The 14,911-nt window shown below is 43.0% G+C and overlaps 1 long non-coding RNA gene across 3 annotated transcripts in view; it reads right to left on the minus strand.

The window, feature by feature from the left end:
• Nucleotides 1-14,625, minus strand: part of LOC145544445 (uncharacterized) — a 31,276-nt gene extending 16,651 nt beyond the window's left edge. The window contains exons 1-3 of one of the 3 annotated variants that reach the window (XR_014081427.1): nucleotides 14,477-14,607; nucleotides 13,674-13,762; nucleotides 10,981-12,224 (exon numbers count right to left, since the gene is read on the minus strand). This is a non-coding gene — a long non-coding RNA (uncharacterized LOC145544445). Of the gene's footprint in view, nucleotides 1-10,980; nucleotides 12,225-13,673; nucleotides 13,763-14,476 lie in introns of those variants that run through there. The other 2 variants (XR_014081428.1, XR_014081426.1) reach the window with 2 other exon arrangements.
• Nucleotides 14,626-14,911: the final 286 nt, after the last annotated feature.

Genomic DNA, 14,911 nt, shown 5'->3' on the forward strand with positions numbered 1-14,911 from the left:
TTTACACCCTGATGACACTACACATTGTAATTATGTAATTGCACATTATAATTGCACATTCTAATTACATGATCGCACATGTTATGCTAATTATATAATTAGACTTAATGATAGCAATTGTGCAAGTACATAGTATCAGAATCAAAATGAATGAATTAAAAAACTAGGGTACACATGAGAATTACAACTTTGCAATATAATCCTCAAAAAATCTAAAGAAGCTAATGGACATTTCACATGACTTAAGGGAAGCTGCCTCCTTTGTTGGTTATGCTAACCTCTGCAATGTTGCTAAAATTTGATAAAAATTAATGTGTGTCATAAAATTTGGAAGGAGACTGCTAAAGAGAAAGATGGAGAAAGAGAAGCAAATGCAAGAGTGAATAAGAGTTCACTATACAAAGCAGAGCAGATACAATTCTGTTTTTATCCTTATTCATATGTTCCCTCCTGCTCTGACAGCCATCAAGATTTTAATCATATCTGAATTCCTGTGCTTTTGTCATGTAACTGCCAACTTTAAGATTCTGTGAATGGGACATTTACTGTAATTACAGTTCTCCTGAACTTCCTCAAGATTGCAAGTCTTTAGATAGTATCTCAAAACCTTGGAATGTTTATTTTTAAGAGTTTCAACTGATCTCCATCCTGGGAAAATAAGAGTTGGCTAACAGTTATTCCTTTAATGTGGTGATGCGATTGACTTTTGCTTGTTTTATAAGCTGAGGGTCTTAGCATAGAGAAAGTTGCACAGGCTTCTCCTTCCCACGAGCCTGCGATCCACTGTTGGGAGATGAGGGGCAAGGAGGCTCGTCTGTCTCTGGGGTGATTCTAGCCATCAGCTCCAGAGCACAGAGAGGGAAGCGTCATCTCCAAAAATGCACTTTAACTGCACGTTCTCCCAAAGATTCATCAAAATGGCTGGTTTAATTCCCTGGGGAACCTGTTTCCGCCCGTCACAGAATCTGCGGCTGTCTCGGGGCTGACAGAGAGCGGGCACCCATTCTCTTTCCTTTCGTGTGCAGGAGGAGCTCGCACTGCCAGTTACTGCCTGGAGGTGGACGGACCGATTCCTCCTGTGCTTTGTCCTTTCCTCATCGGGTTCCCCAGGACACTCACGCTTCTGTCTCAGCCCCTCATCTGTCCTGAGGGGATGACCAATCCCTGCAGCTGGCGGCTGGAAAGGGGACCAGCACCCCCTCCCCAGGCTGATCACCGCACCGCGGCAGCCCCTGCTTCTGAGGGTCTCCAAGCTCCCAACGCTGGCCCTGACCTCAGTGGCTTCCTGGGGTGGCTGAGCCCAGGCTTCGGCAGCAGCACTCAGATGCCCCGGGAGTGCAGCCCTAGAGCAGCATCCTCCCCTCACCGTGAGGGGACCACCGGGTCACCTGCTGGTCTGTCATAAACGGCACACTCCCTGGAGAGGGAGCATCACACTCCAGAATTCTAGTTCTGGACCATCTCCGCGACCCCCCGGCCTGTCTCCCTCCCCAGAATGATGTGGGTTCATTCTCTGGTGTACAAAGTGCTTATTGAACATCTGACCCTAGGCTGAGCCGTGAAGAGGAACAAAGGTGAGAGGAGAGTGCTCCTCGCTCTGGACCTTGTGGTTGATTGGAGACACACAGCCTGCACGACGCGAGTCAGAGGAGGGCTGGGGAGGGACTAGAGAAAGGTGGCGAGAGGCTGGGGAGGGGGGATGGGCCCCCAGAGGCTCAGGAAGCAGCAGGCATTTGAACTTCACCCTGAGGAGGGACAGGATTTCAGGGTCGGCCCAGGGGCAGCCTCGGGTGGGGCGGGTGGTGTGAGCAGAGCTCCCCCCAGGGAAAGTGAAATCCATTAGGACCTAGCGTGGCCTGAGCCAGGGGAGTCCTCAGAGGTGCGCTTGCCCTAGTGGTGGGAGTCTTGCTTTGGGGCTGAGCAGTTTTAACTTAGTCTGGAGGGGAAAGGGAGCCATTGGATATTTGGGGCAGGAGACAGAGAGCATCAGAGCATCAGAGGTGGGGTCTGGAGAGACAGAAGCATGGACTGGGATGCTCCGAGTTGGGAAGATGGGTTTCTGTCACCCATCTTTAGACCTCTCTTAGCTGAAGCTTCCCCCTTCTCCCCCTTTCCCGCAGCTCGTGAGTTTACAAGTCACCGACAGGCTCCTTCTTTCAGTTTCCTTCTCTCTCCTCTGCCTTCCATCCCTTCCCTCCTGATTCCCTTCCTCTCTTATCTGTTGATTCGTTAGTATCTTATGGAATCCCAACCCCAACCAACTCTTTGCCGCATTGATCCAGGGTCCAGGTTCAGACGATGCCGAGGGTGTCAGATACCCCGTTGGCCTGGAGCCTGGTCTAAGAGGGAGCATTGGGGGGAGAGTGTGATATACCCTGTGATGTGCTGAGAGTGGGTGCTAAGGGCCCCAACGCCGATCCCCCTGAGAAGGGGTGGGCAGGCTTCTTGGGAGACCTGCCTGTCCTCCTGAGTCTTGAAGGCAGAGGGATAGCGACTTAGATGGACGGGGTTTGAGGCAGGACGACACTCTAAGCAATGGGGTGGGCATCCAGGGAACAAGCCTCGAGCTGTGAGGGTGACCTCCCCACCCACACGCAGTTCAGTGCAGGGGTCTCCTCGCCTAGTACGACGCCTCCTCCAACCGCTGCAGGTCTGCAGAACAGCCCAGAACACAGCCTCCTAACCTGCCCAGGAAGTCCCACCCAGACCACCTTTCCCCAAATCGTGTCTTCTCCACATCAGGTTCACCTTACCCTGCTCATAGATTTTTCATGTAATATTTCATCTTCTAACATACTAAAAAGGCTCCTTTGTTTTAAAGTGTGCCTGTTTTCACCCACCCCCTTCCAACCCCACCTCATCCCCCATCAGTGGAACATAAGCTCTGGGTGGGAGGGTTCCTGTGGACAACTTGAGCTTCAGGAAAGCAGAGTATTGGTCTCAGATCAGAGAAGAAGCAGCTGGCTGAGCCAGACTGCCGTCAACCCCAGGTCCCTGGGCTTCCAAGACGTGTGCGCTGGTCCTTGGCCATTCACCAGAGCTCCAATGTGTTAAAACACATCCCTGAGTTCCTAAGAGTGTAAAGAAATAAAACGAGCATCTGTTGGTTTTCATTAGTAAATACCTTTTAAAGATTTTAAGAAGCTAAAACAAATACTGAGCTAGGAGAGATCTGAAAGAGCTTCAAGATGCCTTTCATATGGAGTGACTTAAACATAAGCTATGGATTACATTTCCGTTAGCCCAATTAATCCAACCAGTATTTTCTCATCTTTAAACGCTGACTTTGGTGTTTCCTCTGGATGCGTGATCAGGCCTTCGGGTACTCACGTGGCTCTGATTCTGAGAGGGAGGCTCACATGTGTAAGAGCAGTGAATGGTTCAGAGCACTTTGGTGCCAGGCGTCTTTCTGAGTGTATTCCGTGTGTTAACACAAGTGACTGCCTCCTGCCTCAGAGACTCAAGAGGGTGGGCCACGTTCTGTGGGCAAGAAACCAGGTTCGGTAGTTGAATCACCTCACAAGTCAGCGACAGGATTGGGGTCCACACTCCACTGTCATACACCCGTGTTCTCATCCTACAGCAGCAGGCAGACTGCTCTGGACTCCAGTTCTTAAGCAAATCCCTTTGCTCTCTGAACCTCAGGATTTTGTCTATAATGAGCAAGTTATTGCCCACCTCACAGTGGAGCAGGTCTGTGAGTTCATGAACAGGAGTGGTTTGTCAATTCAACAAAATCTGAATCTTTTTTTTTTTTTTTAAAGCTGTGAGTACTGCACAAGATGAAGGGGCCCTTATCAACCTGCCTGACCCTGTCTGCTCTGGAAGCCTCTTCTGCGGGCCCTGATAACCAGGCGGCCAGGAGTTCAGGTCCATGATTCTGATCACTGGCTGCCTGGGCTCTCCTCGCGATTACTAGAGACCCAGATCTGTGAGCTCTAGGAACAAGGACAGCTTCTGATTCAGCTAAGCATTCACTCATAGGAAGAGGGCAGACACACCGTCCCACTGGGGCTCTGCTAAAGACAGCGACATCCCTCATGTTTTCAGTCTTAAAGAACTAAAAGAATCTCTCAGAAAGAAGCTAATTTTATAGCCTTACTACATATATTATAAATAAGTGTATATATCTGAATTAATCTGCATTCATTGTGATATGCATTTTAAAAATATACTCCTATATATATTTCTCAGAATACATGTCTCATTATAACCTGGAGTGTCTATTTATCTGAGAATCTGTTTCTAGGTTTAATCTACTTGGGTTGTCTGCTTTTCTTATTTTCTGTATATGAGCTTCCCTGGTGGCTCAGCGGTAAAGAATCTGCCTGCAATGTGGGAGACTCGTTTGGTCCCTGGGTCAGGAAGATCCCCTGAAGAAGGGAATGGCAGCCCACTCCAGTATTCTTGCCTGGAGAATCCCATGAACAGAGGAGCCTGGGGGCTACAATCCGTAGGGTTGAAATAGTCAGATGTGACTAAACTACAACCACCACTGCCATCACCATTTTCTGTGTATAGATTTTTTCTTTTGAATAAGGAAGCCAATCTGTGAAATAACAAAAATAATCATTCTAAATAAGTGTGTTGGATATATGTGCTATTCTGGGATCAGATACATACACACACATATGCACATGCTTGCACATGACAAACATATACTTTATTCTACTCCCTCTCTGATAATTCCTGCATCAAATGTCTCATTAATGGCATGAGTTATAAGAAAGTAAGTCCTTTCCCTTTCTAAAATTTTCTACTTGCTCATGATTTGAAATGAATATTCGTTCTAGCAGAAGCTACTACTTGCCATTCGAGGTAAGCTTGACAGTAGTACTCCTGTTTTCTGTAGTTTATTTATTTGTTATGGTTTTCCATGAATGCTGTTGTTTAAAAACACTTTGCTATCTGATTAGCACTATTTCAGCAGATTTTGATGAACCACCAGAGAAATAACTCATGTGCAAGCTTCCTTCGTCCAAAGAAAACGTAAAGGCACCGAGTTTGGCCACTGCAACTGGGAAAGCAAACCAACAGCTATTTAGTCTGATATGTGTGTGGCAGAGCAGGGAGAGGGGATTAATGGAATGCTCAAATGGATTATAAAAAGCAAGGCATTAAGTATTGGAAAGGTCTAGCAATTGGCACTCAACAGTGAACGGTGAGATCGTTTCTTTCAAACAGGCATGAGACCAGACAGTGCCTGTGGGCAAGACCACCCAGAAGCTCAGGCAGGTGTGCTGAGCTGCACTGTGTACGTGTGAGGGCTGGCTTCATGCTCTGCGTTTGCAGAGATGGAGAATCAGGTTCAAGGTCAGCCTGGTCCACTGCGCGTGGCCTAGGAAAAGCCTTTGTGCTTCAGTTTGTTCCACTGTGATTATTCCCCTCCTCAGCCAGTAACTTCCCGAGGATCCTGAGATAAGACAGAGAAGTTCCATCTGACTTTTCAAAGAGAGGGAGTGCTACACTAATTATTATCCATATTATTATGAATCACATAGACATTTATTTAAAACCACCAATTTACTGCTGTAATTAACTACATTTAACTGCATCAGGAGAATGCCAGGCTGGATGAAGCACAAGCTGGAATCAAGATTGCCAGGAGAAATATCAATAACCTCAGATATGCAGATGACACCACCCTTATGGCAGAAAGCAAAGAGGAGCTAAAGAGCCTCTTAATGAAGGTGAAAGAGGAGAGTGAAAAAGCTGGCTTATAACTCTACATTCAAAAGATGAAGATCATGGCTTCTGGTCCTATCACTACATGGCAAATATAAGGGGAAACAATGGAAACAGTGAGAGATTTTATTTTCTTGGGTTCCAAAATCACAGCAGATGGTGACTGCAGCCATGAAATTAAAAGATGCTTGCCCCTTGGAAGAAAAGCTTTGACAAACCTAGATAGCATATTAAAAAGCAGAGATACTACTTTTCCAATGAAGGTCTGCCTAGTCAAAGCTATGGTTTTTCTAGCATGTATCGGACCATAAAGAAGCCTGAGCACTGAAGAACTGAGGCTTTTGAACTGTGGTGATGGAGAAGACTCTTGAGAGTTCGTTTCCACATGAAGGAGATTGAACTGGTCATTCCTAAAGGAAATCAACCCTGAATATTCATTGGAAGGACTGATGCTGAAGAACTGGTCATTCCTAAAGGAAATCAACCCTGAATATTCATTGGAAGGACTGATGCTGAAGCTGAAGCTCCAATACTTTGGCCACCTGATGTGAAGAGCTGACTCATTGGGAAAGACCCTGATGCTGAGAAAAATTGAAGGCAGGAGGAGAAGCAGACAACAGAGGATAAGATTGTTGGATGACATCACCGACTCAGTGGACGTGAGTTTGAGCAAGCTCTGGGAGTTGGTGATGGACAGGGAGGCCTGGCATCTTGCAGTCCATGGGGTCACAAAGAGGTGGATGCAACTGAGCAACTGAACAACAAGCATGTTATCAAATTAAATATTTTGTGTGAATATATAATGTGCCATATGAATTGGCATTATATATATTGCTAACATGGGCTTCCCAGGTGGCACTGGTGGTAAAGAATCTGCCTGCTAATACAGGAGATGCAAGAGTCACAGGTTCGATCCCTGGTCTGGAAAGCTCCCCTGAGAAGCAAATGGCAACCCACTCCAGTATTCTTGCCTGGGGAATCCACGGACAGAGGAACCTGGTGGGCTATAATAGTCCACGGGGTTGCAAAGAGTCGGACACAACTGAAGTGACTGAGCATGTATGTATGCATACGTCTAATATATAACATGATACTACTTAGCATTATTTATGTTAATGTTTGCTATATTAACATGTATTATTTTATGATTAATTATATTTAATTGTCAATTTTATGATTAATTATCTTATTACTGATCATGTTATTTATAGGTAAGTCCCTATTTAAGAAACCCTTGTAAAGATTGATGAATGAGATGCAGTTGGACTTGAGATGATTCTTTTTTTTTTAATATATTTATTTTTTTAGGATAATTTCTTTACAGAATTTTGTTCTTTTCTGCCAAATATCAACATGAATTAGCCATAGGTATACATATGTCCCTTCCCTCTTGAACCTCCCTCCCATCTCCCTCCCCATCCCACCCCTGTAGGTTGTTACAGAGCCCCTGTTCAATTTCCTTAAATCTGATGTTTCCCCTTTACTTATAGATCCCGAGTGTTAACAAAAGTGGCTGGAAAGACAAAGGGCAACACAGCCGAAATAATGACTCCAAGGCCAATTACAGATCAAACACATACTAAGATAAATTATCTTTGAAATAAAAAATCAGTGTAAACATATAATTAAATCTATCAACATTAAAAAGTTTACACATATTTGTATCGACTGCATCTGTTTTGTGAGGCAGGTGATGTGGGTAGGAGGACACAGGATCAAGTGTTCAAAAACCTTAGCTCCAATCCTGGCTTTCCTGACACTGGACGTTCAGTGCCTTCAAGCTGTGGTCACTTCCCCGGACGATTTTAGGCACCAAACTTAACTAGGGACGTGCCCTGGTATTATCTGCCTCATGTTTCATGCCCATCTGGGAAATGGGCAGATGCGATGTCAGCATGGCTCCTGACTCATTACTGGATCTCTGTTAAGGACTCCAGGAAGCACAGGTGAAAATGTCTCCTTTCTGCTTAACTCTGGCAAGTCTCTATTATTATCCCTACAGAAGTTATTTTGAATAAAGAATTAATTTACATTTTAAATTTTTGTGTCAAATCTATACAGATTCCTTGGCAGCAACTTGAGGTCACACTCCTAAAGGTCCCTTTATAATTATAAACCCACATGGTATCGGCTCGGAGGCTGTGGGCTTAGACAGCATCACAGACCTCCCCAGAGGCATCTTTGATGCTCAATGGGATCCACTTTGATTATTATACAGAATAATAAATATTGCTAAAATGCATCTGGAAACAATCACAGGATGAAAAATTGCAGGTGGATCCAACATCTTCATCTATTAATACATATGGCAAATGAAATGATCATTTAAGTACTTTCAGACCCAAAGCCTCTTCACATAGAAAGGGCCACGCAAAAGTGATATCATAGCTTGAATATTCAAGAAAAGGAAATGACCTTCAAATCCCCTTGTCAACTTGTAGACTGATTAGCTGGAGGCTTTGTAAAATACAATATGTTTTCTTTCCACAGGAAGAGAAATTAGGTATAAAATTGCTAACGTTCGGTGAATGCTTCCAGGTTCCAGGCATTGTGTTGACCACTGAACGCCGGCAGTGGCATTCACTTAGGGTCTGTCTGTGGGAGTCCCCGGAAGGCAGCCTTGACCTCTGAACGTGGCTCCCCTGACTCTGGGGGCTTCTGGACCTTAACCAATCACTCTTCACGTGAGCACTTAGATTCCGTGGTCTAAACCTGCAAGTATGGCTTCAGTCTCCCATTTAAATTATTCTAATTTTTTTTTAAACCATAGTTCAATTTTATATGCTAGGCTTTGCACCCACAATGGATGGAATCTAGCAGAACCATTTCTATTCTCACAGAACCGTTTTTAACAACTGAATTATTACATCCCATACTGCTGACGGCCTCTTCTTTCCAACGTATGAAGTATTTTAATGATTAATCCAAGGTTGCTACAGGAAAAGAGAACAAATGAAGTCCTAATGCTAACCGAATAAAGAATGTGTATCAGAATTTTAAAAGGAAAACGTAGCAATCTAACTCCCCAAATATTACACAGTCAAGCATCTCTGTGACAATAAGCCACCCCCATGAAATAACAGAAAAGAGCACTGTCAGGTATAGAAATAGGTCACCCTCTGAAGTCAACTGTGCAAACCAAGTGACAGCTTGGCATAAAAATATGTTCATTTGTTAATAACTCAGTTATCACATTGTATAAAAATCTTTTTTTAAAATCATTTTAGTAAATTACTGCCCCTAAATCCATGTGCATAGGTGATCATCTTTAACCATATAATTACAACCTCTCTTTGTTTTACTTCTATTTCCTGCACACACAGTGTTCAATTATTACTATATGCTGAAGAAGGGAAGTCACTGTGTATACAATTCAAGTATACACAAGTATATACAAAATTGTGTATGCTTGAATTTTGGTGGACAAATTCAAATAGCTTAAAAAGTTCCAAACTATGAACATGTTAGAGTAAAAGTGCATCTTCCCACAATGGGCCTGTGGAGTAATGATGGGAACCGATGAAGTCTGAACTCACCAAGCTAACCTGGCTGGGATCAGCTGACAGTGGAATGGGAAGGGATCTGCTTGCGACAGACAGCAGAGTGTCATGAATGTTTTCCAACTGGGATGTGGTATGGCCAGGTTTATCCCGTAAACTTGACTTTGGAGACCTGGAGACTGTGTGGGTGGCTGGATTAAATGGACACCAGGCCATTACCCAGCGGAGACTGAAGCCGCTGACCGTGCACTGAAAGTGAGGCTGAAGGAAGGACCAAGGTCCAGGGTGCTCTCCTTGCCAGAGTTAACTGGGTTGGTGGTCGGGGGATCGGGGTCAGAAAGTAGCCGGGAGTGGGGTTTGAAGCAGCTGGCAGGCAGCTATCAGAGGCTGCAGTGTGGCTGGTCTGAAGAGGACATGGCCACGTCAGAGCCTGGAACATTCTCTGCCATGACCACCAGCATCCTTGCGTCCGAGCTCGGCTTCCTTCCGTCTGAACCTAAAACAGTCTTGCACAGAGGAGTGCGGGCCTGTTCTCATGCCTTCAGATCAGTTTTCCATTAAGAGTAAAAGGCAAGCAAATCAATAACTCCTGAACAAGTTGAATATGCAAATATTTGAGAGGTTGGCTATTAAAACTTGTAACTCAATCTCTGCAACCTGCCATGATCTTTATTAAAGAAGTTTCTCAGCTCCTCAGCTGGTACAGACATAAAGTGGCATAGGAGGTAATGACATTCATTGCAGGCTCTGAGAACAGTCCCCTGTGCTTGAAGGATATAAACACTGAATATTTATGCTTTAAAGAAAAGGATGAGATGTGCTGCATTACTTTTCAATAATTTTATATGAATTCAATAAAGCAATTATGACTATCATAAATCTCAGTTTATTAAAATAATGATATCTGCTGGGTAAAGTGATAGGTCATTCAATCAAATAAGGAAAACACCAATGTTGGATATATAACACCTTCTTCACCGATCATGATTTTCCATTTGTGTTGGTGTCAATGGGCCAGTGTTTCTGATCTTCCGTCTGAAGCATTAAGGAGTCAAATGAACTTGTCTAAGAGACAGAAACAGACTCACAGACATTGACAACAGACTTGTAGTTGCCAAGGGGGAGGGGGGCGGAAGAGGGGTGGAGCAGGAATTTGGAATTCCCAGATAGAACGATTATACACAGAATGGGTAAACAACAAGGTCCTACTGCACAGGCAGGGAATTATATTCAGAATCCTATCATAAAGCATAATGGAAAAGAATGTGAAAACGGATAAGTTTATATGGGTATAACTGACGCACTTTGCTGTATAGCAGACATTAACACAACATTGTAAGTCAACTCTATTTCAGTAAAGTATATAAAAACACAGCACATGGGGGAAAACAATCAAGCAAGGGTACACCAGCTCACACACATGCCAGGCCAGGGGACAAATTAACAAGGAACCAAGAAACCTCATTCACAGGCCGAATCCTGCCTCCATGGCTCCAGAGCTAAGATGTTTATGCTTCCCAGGCCTGAATTTCCTCTCACACAACACTTTCACACTATCAGGAACTTGTTTTTAGGAAAACTCTGCATTGCAGTGTATCTCTGTTTCCTCTGGGCCATCCCCATGCAGGTCCTGGAGATTCTGGGGTGAAGGCTCAGATATAGGAATTTGTGGAGAGTAGGCTATTGAACCCATGAAAGTGCTATTAAACGTTTCTCCCCTCGGAGCTGGTTAAAGATGGCTTTTCAGTCTTTCGAATGTCTTTATATGTTTAACAAAATATATTAACTCCTTTATTTGGCTACTTTGAAAAAATTTTATTTTATTGGGGTAAGAACACTAAATATTATTTTTAGTTGTAAAATCCAGTATTGTTAGCTATGGACACGATTTTACACATGAGATCTCAAGAACTTGTTCATCTTGCATAGATGAATCTTTATATCTGTTGAAAGGCTTCCCAGTTCTCTCCCTTTCCTCTCTACCCCTGGCAACTACCTATTACTCTCTGCATCTGTGAGTCTGACAATTCTACTGACCTCACATGCAGTACTTGTCCTTCTGAGAGGCCTTATTTCATTGAGCACAATATCATCAAGGTTCATCCACGCAGTCTCATATTGCAAGGTTCCCCTCTTTTTAAAGCTGAATAATATTGTATGTTTGTATATACATCACTTTCTTTTTCCATGTGTCCAGTAGCTTGTCTCCACATCTTGGTTGTTGTGGGTAGTACCGCAGTGAACACAGGAATGCTAACATTTCTTCAAGATTCTGATTTTGATTCTTTTGGATAAATGCCCCAAAGTGGGCTTGCTGGGTCATGTGGTAATTCTATTTTTAGTTTTCTGAAGAACCGCCATACTGCTCCCCATTGTAGTAGAGCCATTTGCATTCCTACCAATAGTGGACAAGAATTTTAATTTCTTCACATCCTTACCAATACCTGTTTGCTTTTTTTCCCCTTGATGATTGCTGTTCTAACAGGTGTGAGGCAGTATCTCATTGCAGTTTTAATTTGCATTTTCCTGATGATTAGTGATATTGAGCATTTTTTCACGTCTGTCAGCCATTGCCATGTCTTCTTACAAGAAACGCCCACTTAAATCTTTAGCCCATTAAAAAAATCAGGTCATTTGGTTTGTTTGCTAATGAATTTTAGGAGTTCCTTATATGCTTTGGAAGTTAACCCATTATTAAACATATATACGGTTTGCAAATATTTTCTCTCACTCCCCAGGTTGCCTTTTCACTCCCTCGATTGTCTTCTTTGCTGAGCAGTAGCTTGTTAATTTGATGGATATGACATCAAAAGCAGAGGCAACAAAAGTAAAAATAGACAAGTAGGTATTCATCAAAATATAGCTTCCTTTGTGCTTTCTAGAACCTACTGAATTCCCAGAATGTCCAGCATGTTTTGTGGTTCTCACTTTTTAATGATTCTGCACTCCCACATAGTGTGGGCCTGGGAGACAGCCTCCCTGCTTTGTGAGGTTGATCTGCCCTCTGGAGAAATGCTACACCCGGATGCAATCCAACAGCTAAGAGAAACAGGAACAGGAGATTCAACTTTGTTACTCAGTAAACAAATGAGAATGAAGCCAGTAGTGTTAACATTTTTAACTTATGATATTGAGAGATAGAAAGTAACCATCTCCCACCTACAGACATGAGCACTCCCTCCAGCCAGGGGAGGGGTGTGAGTTGGTGCAGTTTTCCTGGCGGACAGTTGGTCTGTCAGAAATGTTAGTCATGTATCTGCAAAGTCCGTGACTTGACACTATCCAGAGAAAGCAATTGTGGCTTACAGAAAAACTTGTAATTTTACATTTTTTAAAATTACATTTGAAATTAGGGATTTTCTAAGCATTTAATGATATGGAATTGATTAAATAAATGTGGTTCACCTATACATTGAAATACTCTCCAGCCATTTAAAATTTTGTGGAGGAATATTTATTGACGTAGAAAGTTGTTCACAAAGCTGTCAGTTAAAAAGAGTAATATGGGTGATAAAATATCATGTGTGTCACAATCCTATTCTTATAGGAGTATGGATGTGTGATCATAAAAGTCTGGAAATAAATGTACTGGGTGTCCTCAGTGGTTCTATCTGGTGTTGTAGTTTTATATTGCCTTTTACTTGCTTCTATTTTTTTTTTTTTTTTTTTTACAATGAAGATATATTGTTTTGTAATAAGAAAAAGTGTTGTTAGTGTATGCTCTCATCTCACCTTTAGCCACCTTTTTCTGGGCCTGAGGCTCAAGTACAATGAGGTCGCTGTTAGCCCCTTATGACCCGGCCACCAGAGTTTATGTCCTATTTGTTGTTTTAGGCTGGGAGGTGCCTGAAAGTGCTGTTTTCTTAACATTTTTTATTTTTCACGAATTATATTATGTAGCCTGTGGCCTGGTGATAGGGTGGCCTTAAGATGTTGATGCCATAATAATAACCCCTAGGAGGTCAGAGTTTGGACTCAATTGACAAGTTACAGTTTTTATTCCTTCTTAAAAATGTGTGTTCTCTCTTTGCTCTGGAAATATGCCTACTGCAAAGAGAGAACATGATGTTGGAGAGTGCTCTGGGGTTGTTTGGGAGAACCATCACCTTGTAAATCTGGCTTACCCGAATAGACTCTGAAAACATTAAACAAACAACACTTTCTCCTAGACCTTTGCCTGAACTAAAGTGTATAAGAAGTATTGACTTGACAGAGCTCAGTAGAACTGCTGTTTGTGACCGAATGCCGGATTAAGCGACTGGACACCAATTGAATCCCAGGTGGTAAGTATACAGACACCAGGAGTCACAGGGGTCCCCTGTGCTTCCTGCAGGTCCAGGTGAACGCCGGGTCTTCTTGTCCTTAATTTCTCACCTTTTGAGATGCAACCAACCAGTCTCCCCTGTCTGACATTTTGAGAGAAACTGTACTGTCCTCAGAATTCTTCCTTTAAAAATGGAAATAACTCACGAATCCGCAAAGACTTACTTTTGACTTCCTCCTTGTCTGATTCCTGATCTCAGGATGTTGTCTGAGGAACCTCTAGCTCAGGTGTTCCTCACTCTCTGGGGGTCAGGCTGGGAGGAGTGGAGACAAGTCTGTTGTTAGCAGAAACCAAGCAGAGGCCCAATGCTAGTGACCACTTCCTTTTATAAGTCTGATGGACGCATGCACCCAGTCTTGCCTTCAGAAACAGTTTTGTAGAGCTCAGAAAATGCTATTCTACATGCCTTAGCTTTTCTCTGAAAACTTAAATATTCTTCCTTTCCATCTGTCCATGATTTGTAATTATTGTTTCAGATATAAGAGATATTCCTGGAATGCTTTATAGTTTGCCAAATATATTTAATGTTTGTTTTCTAATTTAATTTGGACAGCAACCCTTGTTTTATCAGTGATGGATCAGTTTTCCCACTTATAGGAAAAATGGAGATACACAGAGATATAAAAAAGTTAAATTTTAGCTTTATAACTTTTAGAACTTTATAACCCTGGTTTTTAAAAACTACTGGCTCCTACTTTATAGTCTAGCAAACTATGGTAATGTGGCCACCCATCTCAGTGTTTGGGCTAGAATATAAAATTTCCAAATCTATTTTCTAAGTGATCTCAACTCTAGCAGGAACTTCTTATGGGGGATCCTGAAATCAAGCAAGCAAGAATGGCTTAGTGAAGTCAAGCAAATTGTATTTACAAACTGAATTAGAAACACAGCTTTCCACAGCAGCTTTCTTATGGATCCAACCTTCATGTTATCTGTTTCAGCCTTTGGGAATTTATATTACACTTACTTAAAGGTTCTCAATGACTAAATGTATTTATTCCTTAGGTTTTGATGTGGAGGAGGAACCCAGTTTAGCCCCTGTGGCAGCCACATTCCAGAACTCGTGGCCAGGAGGGACTGAGGGTCTCAAATCCCTCAGCAAAGCTGTTGTCATTCAGTTGCTAAGTCATGTCTGACTCTTTGTGACCTCACGGACTGCAGCACACAAGGCTCCTCTGTCTTCCACTATCTCCCAGAGTTGGCTCAAATTCATGTCCATTGAGTCGGTGATGCCATCCAACCATCTCATCCTCTGTCATCCCCTTCTCTTCCTGCCTTCAATCTTCACCAGCATCAGGGTCTTTTCCAATGAGTCAGCTCTTCCCATGAGGTGGCCAAAGTATTGGAGCTTCCTTCAGCTTCAGCATCTGTCCTTCCAATGAATATTCAGGACTGATTTCCT

This window comes from Giraffa tippelskirchi, chromosome 4 (genome assembly GCF_054371585.1).
Source record: "Giraffa tippelskirchi isolate mGirTip1 chromosome 4, T2T-mGirTip1v1.2.pri, whole genome shotgun sequence".
Classification (NCBI taxonomy): Eukaryota; Metazoa; Chordata; class Mammalia; order Artiodactyla; family Giraffidae; genus Giraffa; species Giraffa tippelskirchi.